This window comes from Cyrtonyx montezumae, unplaced genomic scaffold (assembly GCF_038088225.1).
Source record: "Cyrtonyx montezumae isolate F1298 unplaced genomic scaffold, pur_monq_1.0 scaffold_4, whole genome shotgun sequence".
Taxonomy (NCBI): domain Eukaryota; kingdom Metazoa; phylum Chordata; class Aves; order Galliformes; family Odontophoridae; genus Cyrtonyx; species Cyrtonyx montezumae.
In genome coordinates this window covers 4208884-4216619 of record NW_027072045.1, presented here as the reverse complement: position 1 = coordinate 4216619, position 7736 = coordinate 4208884, and positions in this window count along the sequence as shown.

Here is a 7736-nt window from a genome sequence, read left to right as displayed (position 1 = left end):
TGATATAAAGAAAAAATAAATGTATTCCTTGCAGAAATATGTTCAACTACGACAAAAACGAGAAACATTACTGAGAATTTGTCAGCAGAATGATTTGCTCTAGAGTGAAGCCTGAACAACAGAGAGCCAAAGTCAAGGCAAAGACAATAAAGATCAACTGTTTGTTTGTTGCACTAAATAATTTACTGACCAAGCAGCAGGAAGCATTTTAAAATACAGAGTGCGTCTTAGGTTAATATGGAAACATCTGCCCAGCAAAGATGGTCTATGATAAGTTCTCAATTGAGTGTTTTGAACTTCATGGTGTAAATCAATGCTGTTGCATTGTTCAGGCTTTTCTTCCCAACTTAGCATGTGCCTCCCTGTCAGCTACAACTTCAAAACTCCATTCCACTGGTCTCTGTTGATGAAAGGCACAAAGACAGAACATAAGGATGTTTCCAGCTGCCAGCCTGGAGCACCAGCCAGAGATCCCAACAAGCAGAGTTCCCAGGTCTGTGCTTCTATTACTTTCAATGAATGTTGGACAATAGGCTCTAAAAATCCATATGAATTTGTGAAGTTGCATTATACATAATTAAGAATAATATAGTATAGGCAAAATGTCATGTCTTTCACTCTATTAAAAAAATAAATAAAAAATCAAAGAATATTTTTCCAGTGTCTAAACCCTTGAGCATTACCTGCTTTAAGTAAGACCATCACCAGCTAACTCAGTTCTTTAATTCTGAACTGTTTATAGTGAAATAATTTTAAAATAACCCACAGCATTTGTTAGAGTTGTTTCCCAAAGTACAACAGAAGGAGTCTGACAGAGCTGCGGTGACGTGATTTGGGTGCTAGTCAAGCCAGCCAACAGAATAAATTTAAGATGTAAAATCATGGGACATATTCAAATAACTGCATTGATTTCACCTGCTTTACCTACTAATTGTATAGTATTAACAAAAGACTCTTCATTTACATACAAGACAATCGAGTTTTGCAGTCCCCAGCCCCTGTATGCACTCATTCACTGCTATCATTAGTGACAGAGACGAGTCAAATAAACCATGCAAATGGGACTATCTTCTCCTTTTTCTTCAGGGTTCTCATGAGGGAACAGCTAAAATAATCATACACATCCTGAGTTGGAAGGCACCCGCAGCAAAGAGCATCGAGCCCAATCCCTGGCTCCAGACAGCACTACCCAAACCCAATGTCTGAGAGCAGTGTCCCAAAGCTCCTCGAGCTCTGGCACAGAGCAGAGCAGGACGATGCTTTCCCTCGCACCCCATGGTATGGTTGGCCCCGTTGGCTGCCAGGGCAGACTGCCAGCTCAGATACAGCTTGCTGTCTGTCAGCCAGAACCCCTAGATCCCTTTCTGTGGGGCTCCTCTCCAGCCTCTTGTCCCCCAGTCTGTACATCTAGCCAAGGCCACCCCACCCCAAGTGCAGAATCCAGTGCTAGCTCTTGTGAAACTTCGTGCAGTTGGCAACTGCCCATCCCTCCAGTCTGTCAAGATCTCTCTGCAAGGCCCCTCTATCTGGAGAGGTGTCAGCAGCTCCTCCTAGTTCAGTACTATCAGTAATAGCACAAGGGATCATCTACATCATCATTATCATATTGATTTAGCAGGTCTGTATAGTCCCAAGAGTATGCAGAGTGCTCTTGGTTTGCAGGTGATGCCCGTATGGGGCTGCAAGAAACAAAGACCACCTTCTCTCTCTCCTCTTCCTTCTTTCTCATCAAAAACCCAATGCTAACCATTCAGCAGAGCTGTGGTACAGGCACTGCTCGCTCCTGACCCCACCCCAAGGCATTTCCAGTAGGTATCATCTCCAGTTGTGCCCATACTGGCTAAGCTGCAGGCGATCAAAGATATAGGGAACTGCTGGAACAGAGGTCTGAATGCAGCAACAACTGCTCTGTGGGGCACTGGGAAGAGAAGGGACAGCAATACTGGCCCGAGGATCAGCACTGGGGGCAGGGAGCTCTGAGCCATGCCAGACACAAGAGCTTTTGTGAAACTCCCTTCTACACAGTGGTACGCTCAGGGAAGAGTAGAAAAAATATACTTCTTAATGGCTCAAAGTCATTACCATTACTTTATTTTGCATTCCTGAAATACTTAAACACATGGATTGTTTTTGCAGGAAAATGAGTAGAAAGAGGGCTGCTGTACTGTGCAGTTCATTGCTTGGCCTGGGGTATTTCCTGGTAAATTATCCCTTTGCTTCAGTATTCTACCAGGTAGGCAATATCCCATTCCCCAGGACAAGAAAAGAAGTCTGAAAGCTGTTACAAAGGTGATCCAAAGACTTCTAGATCATACACATTGAATGTCAGTGCACAGTAATGGGAGGAACAGGCAAAGAACAAGTAAAAACGCATCCCACATGAAAATTCAGACAATGTCATCTCCCTCCCCCCCTTTTTTTTTTCCCTCTTCTTACAGGGGAGGTTGAGTTAGCTGAGATACAAAGCACTAGGGTAAGCAGTGCTTTAATACACCATTCTAATGTTTTATTTCACCCAAGTGGAGGCTTGCAGTGTCTAGTCTGAACTCTTACATGGCCAGGGTCATATATTTGCTCCCAGTAGATCCAGCACCAAGATGATAACTTCTGGTCGAACCAGATTGTTTAGAAAAATAACCCCATCTTAATTTAAGTTTTCAAAGAGAGAATTCATCATGTCCCTAGGCAAATTTTTTCAGATATTAAATTCTCCAGTGGCCAAGAATGCACACCTTATTACTGGCCTGAATTCTTCAGCTTCAGCTTTCAGCCTCAGAACCTCATTACAACTTTGGTTCATTAAGGAGCCCTTTCCCCACACAAGCAGCCTTGAACTAATGGCATGTCCACACGGAGAAAACTGGGTAAAGCTCAAGCTGACCTAGAGGGTTTGCACAGAATAAGACGTGGTAGAAGTTTACTATAGAGTAATTTCCCAAAACCAAAATGACAGTCAGTTCTCTAAGCCAGGTTGACATTTGAAAGAAACTAACCCATGGTCAGTGGGTGGGTATGCTCCTAGCACTTACCAGCTATTCCAGCTGATAGATGGCAGGTATGTAGGCTGCAGCCCCTCACCCTACACAGGGCAGTAGTGATGGGACTTGCTCCTACCACAAAGCCCTTGTTCTTAGAGGTTACCCCCATTTGCTGTCATCCTCTCCGTCTCGCCCAACAAAGCCTTGAGTTGCACTGGTATAGAATTACTGCAGCGACTTTCTTTTTTAAAGAAACAGCGCAGTGGCTTCAGAAGTGAAGTGATTTGCAGCACACGGTTACAGAAGCAGACACAAAGAACCAACAGCACCCAGAGGGAAGTTGTGTCCCAGCAGCTCCCTGCACCAATGCTGTGCAAGAACCATTGACAACAGCCCCTGCAAGAGCCCCCATCCCACCTTCCAGCAGACCACATTACACCAAAAGTAATTAAACACTACTAACACAATGCTGAAGCCCCACAGCACAGCGCACACAGGCAAGGAGCTGTTGCCTTCTCCATGAGCCCATAACGCACAAAGACAGAGCCAAGCACAGTCACAGACTGTCAGGAAAACACACTGCGAGCAGGCTGACTCCGTGACCACCTCTGCTTCACAGCACAGGGAGCATTTATTGTGTTTGGCACAGAAAATCTGCAAATAAACAACACAGTACCTGATCGTTATCTTCCATTCAATATTTGAGCGCTAAGGCAACGAAAGGTGAAAGAGGAGGTGAAGCACAGCTCCAAGAGGTGTGTCCAGGTGCCTCCTGCGTGTTGCAGCCTGACGTTGGGTAGCAGCCACGCAGAGTGGCTGCCTTGTAATCCTAAGTGAGAGCACACAGCAAAGTTAACTCCCCGCGTGCCCCGTGGCACGCTGAGCGGGGTGAAATAGCAACGGGTACAACAACGTCAGCGTGCTCTCATTCCTTCTTCATGTTGTGACACTCAAAGACGCTGCAGTGGTCTGTGATTCATCACCACTTGAGAGCCACGTGCTGGTAGCGAGCAGCTGTTTGGTGAGATCCTGAATCTGGATCATCAAGGACAGCAAGCCTGTGTTTTAGTTAAGGGAAGGTATCTGAGGAACTGGAGAGATCCTGATGATTATTATGCCTTTGGCTATAACTCTTATAATCCCAACATTTTTGTGAAAGATGCAATTTATTTTCCACACTCGGCTCACGATTATTAAGGCTGACAACAAGCAAATGTGTTTGGCTCTGAGACAGCTGCGGATCCAAGAGTTCTGTATTTTCTAATCATTTTCATATTAAGAAGATGTACTTCTTGGCGTTGCACTACACAAACCGCTTCTCATGTGTCAAAGGGTGGAAGAGGATTGCAACATATTTCAGCCACCTCTGGGCACTATAAAACGCCCGCCTTACTTCTTGGGTACAAGCTGTTGCCTTACCTAAGTCATGCCCCCACTTACTTCCCATCCATCCAGTTTCTCACCATTTTCAGTTATTTTTAGGCAGAGAACAGTTGCTTATTTTTCTCATTTCTACAGCAAGGGAGTACATCTCTTGCTCTGGAAACTGGGACTTTTCAATGCTTCTTTACATTCTTTCAGTACTGCACAGAATAAGTGAATCGCAGTAACTCAGAACTTGCCCACACTAAATCCAGTGACCAAACTTCACTGCATTTCTGTAGGCTGCTCGGTATGTGGGGGTGGAGGAATGCTGTGCTTGAAGAAACCAGGAGTTGCACTCCTGGGAATGGGTGGTATCCCTTTGGGCAGAAGAACAGGCAGAGCCCACCAGAGAGGTAGAGATAAGTTCTTCAGGATGCCAGAGATAGCACCTGAGCCTGGAATGGAGCTGTCAGCATGGAGGGAGTCAAGAGGAGAGCCCCCAGAAGTTTGATCTTGAAGCTAGATATATTTTATACCATCAATAATATTCTTGACATAGGACATAAGAGCACACAGATGAATGTTGCTGATAGCACAAGACTAGGAAGGACTGTCAAACAAAAAACAATGGAGATTTGCATTCAGGGAGAATGGGATTAGAATAGACTTAAAAAAAATAGAGTGACTTGAGCAGCGAGAGAAACAGAGTTGTGCTGCTTAGGACTGGCAGTGACACTGAGCTAATGAGCTGTCAGTACCAGAACGTAAAAGGGGAGGTGATCAAGTTCGTAGCTATTGCTGGAGATTCTGAAAGGGCTCTGCAGGTGTTGTAGGGATGGCAAATTCCCACTCTGACTGCGGAGTTGGATCTACGTGCTCAGAGCTGCAGCAAGGCAGCTGGGAGAGCTGGTGGGTTCAGCAGGAACTTTGAACACTCATAACTGCTCCACACATCAGCCACCATCAAACAGGTTCATCTGACAGGAGCACCCACTCTCTCCACCACTTTCATACTTTATTTTTTATTGGTTTTGTCACTATAGCCAAGCTGAACAATGTACTTCTATATACACACTGGTATTTGCAAAATATTTATCCGGGGCTGTTCAAAGTGGAGCTTGCTCCAGACTGCAACTTATTCTATCCTGGCAGCTACAACCTTCCTCATCCTCAGCAGCTGCCTGAACAGACTTTCCTCCTCCTACAAAGCCTTGCTGAGACGCTAGCCATCGTGTATATGAAACACTCTCATAGCAAACACACCACATTCTTCAGAGGGAACAGGCAAGGCATACAAGGGCACAAGCTTCTGAAGTTCCTGCAGTATGGAGAGATGAAAGGAGGAGCCATCTGTAACACAATGGTGTGGCAGGCACCAAAGAAACCATGAGAGGGACAGTGAGAGTGGAGCTGGGGTGTGAATAAAGCCAGAAATACGCTTTGAAGCCTTCCTGTGTACAAACTTGCTTAGAAGTGAGGGCATCCCCTTGCTCCTCTAAGTATTAAGATGTTTCCAGCAAAACCTGGGTTAGAAATAGAGATATCTGCAATGCTTTTATTACCATTATAGTTCATCCAAGATGATGTGTCTGGTTTGAAAGTCACAAAAAACATATTCTTGTTAAAAATGCTGCCAAAAATCTAAATGAAAACAGCCCGCTGCTGAATCCTGTGTTTGCAGCGTTACCAGTGGGTTTTTTCAAGGGTGTTTATATAGACTGAGTTTCATTTAACAAGGCAAAAGCCGGAGCTCTCACATACTCCATTATTTCTCTGCAGGTCCTTCTCACCAGGGTTAAGTCTTTACACTACTTCCAAGCAAAGCAGCCAAGAAAAAGAAGAAACAAACGCTACTACTACCGAGCACAGAGGCCTCCTTTGCAAGAAATGTGATTTATGGAATGAAGTTCCTGGCATGTCTGCCGCGGGCTGTCACAACGTGTGCCTAAAATCTGAGGCTGAAATACGATCCCCATTCCTTCCAAGGCACATCGTGGCTTCTAGCATGTTCTTCTGAAGGCACAAGCAAAACTTTGCTCAGGAGCCAGGCTCTCCTCTGCCTGTTGCTCCCTCTTGATAACCAGCCTTCACCTAGGAGAGCTGCCTGGAGCAGGGCTCCTACAAAGCTGGTGCTGGCGAGCTCAGAGAGAAGCAAAGCTTGTCTCGGTACCTAAGGTTGGGCTCTATGTGCAGTCTTCAGCACCCACTGCCCACACTGGTAGGTTGGAGGCCTCATTACCACCAACTGAAGTAACAAAGGCATTTTTTCCACACGTCGCCAGAATGGCAAGCAGACAGCAGCAGCTTGAAGGCCTTCTGGTGTCAGCTGACCCTAAGCTGTCAGGGCTGGCTCTTATGGACTTCATCAGTGTGGACCAAGCAAATAACCTCTACGCTAACAATTCCGTATAAAAGCCAGCGTATCTGTTACACAAAGCATAAGAAAGGAGAAGCGCTGGTGAAGCATTATCCTCCTGATGAACAGGTATTTTCCAGCAGTAGCAGCTAGCGAGCTGACAAACCTTTCCAGACAACAAAGGCAGACAGAAGCAATTCAGACAAAGTCAGCCTGACCGTTGACTCCGTGTTTGCTTCAGCAGGTTCTGGCGCTGATCCCACACGAGCCACAGCGTTTTGAAATTCATGCATTTCTTCATTCTCATCTTTCAGTTTTACAGTATACTTTTTTTCCCACCAATGTCTCCGAGGCCGTGTGGGACACGGTCCAGCTCCCATTAAGGTCAGTGGGAGTAGTGCCATTGGCTTCCCTGTGGGTCTCGGCCCTCTCCCATTGTATTGCATTTCCATTACATCGCAATTGAAGACAGCTTACTTCAATTTTTTCCTCTCATAGTGCCCACAATGGGCAAAGTATTTTCAAAACAGAAAAGAAGGTCCCACTCAGTGTCCCTAAATTCTATAGAGATACTGGAAAAACCATAATTAAATGCATTTGGCACACGAGATCACCACTGTTCTTTAATAATGAGGAGCTGGTGGTTTGTTTTTTATTGTTTTTCAAGCTTCTCTCTCATGAAGCTTTGTCCTACAGTAAAATAGCAGGGATTAAATCCTGATCCTGCTGAACTTTATGGGAGTTGTTCCAATATCCCTCTTCAGGGCCATATTATCTTTCGCTGTCCCCACCTTTAACGCTGCTGGTCCACTGCTGAATATTCCCTGGCAGAATCTGATGGCAGCATTAAGGGTCTGTTTGTCACTGCCAGTCACACATTTGCTGACAAATAATCAAAATGCATTAAAAAAAGATCCACAGAAGGAAAGGAAGTGTGTGAAAACTGCATCTACCTTCAGACAAACAGCAGTATCGTGCAGAACTAAGCAGAGATGAGGAGCAATGCACACAGCCTGGCAGCAGCAATGGCAGGGCTG